This window comes from Orycteropus afer, unplaced genomic scaffold, assembly GCF_000298275.1.
Source record: "Orycteropus afer afer isolate SDZICR_OR568_19922 unplaced genomic scaffold, OryAfe1.0 scaffold00037, whole genome shotgun sequence".
Classification (NCBI taxonomy): Eukaryota; Metazoa; Chordata; class Mammalia; order Tubulidentata; family Orycteropodidae; genus Orycteropus; species Orycteropus afer.
Genome location: NW_006921624.1, coordinates 14,182,575 through 14,183,234, shown reverse-complemented (window position 1 = coordinate 14,183,234; position 660 = coordinate 14,182,575). Strand labels below are relative to the sequence as shown.

Here is a 660-nt window from a genome sequence, read left to right as displayed (position 1 = left end):
TAACAACAACAACAAAGTCTCTCTGGATGGCAATTTGGCAATTCTGTGAAGGCTTTTAAAATGTGAACACCCCAAAATTCTACAAATCAATTTATATTACGGAATCAATAAATTATGTTCAAAGGATTATGTTAGAGGGATGTTCACTGTGATGAAAAACTTAAAACCACTCAAAATAACAACAGAAATTGGTTTAAAAAAATGAAATCATAGAAGAAATTGAAAATATAGGCCAATATTTATCTCCTTCTGAGAAAGGTACCAGGTTCAAGTAGTATTCCTAGTGAGTTTTACTGAAACCTCAAGGAACAGTGCATTATATTCATATCTAAACTGTTTGAGAAAATAGAAGAAGACAGAAAAGCCCCCATTTTGTTCAATGGGGCCAGTATTATCTTGCTATTAAAATCTTAATATGATAAAAGATACTATCAATAAAGTTAGAAGACAGCAAATTAGAAAAATATTTGTAACATTTGACTGACAGAGTTAATATCCTTAGCAGTATTTACAAAATTATTATTACAATAGGAAAAAGGACAAAGGACATTAAAATGAGAGGTCACAGAAGAAATGCAAATAGATATTAAATATATGAAAGTCTGACTGCTAATAAAAACAAGATCCAGTCAAGCAAGCTGTCATACCTCCCTTATCAGA

The 660-nt window shown here is 30.6% G+C and overlaps 1 protein-coding gene across 1 annotated transcript in view; it reads right to left on the bottom strand.

Moving 5' to 3' along the window:
- The window catches only part of FKBP15 (FKBP prolyl isomerase family member 15), a 91,183-nt gene that overhangs the window by 8,033 nt on the left and 82,490 nt on the right, over window positions 1–660 (bottom strand). The gene's annotated exons all lie outside the window — the stretch shown is intronic.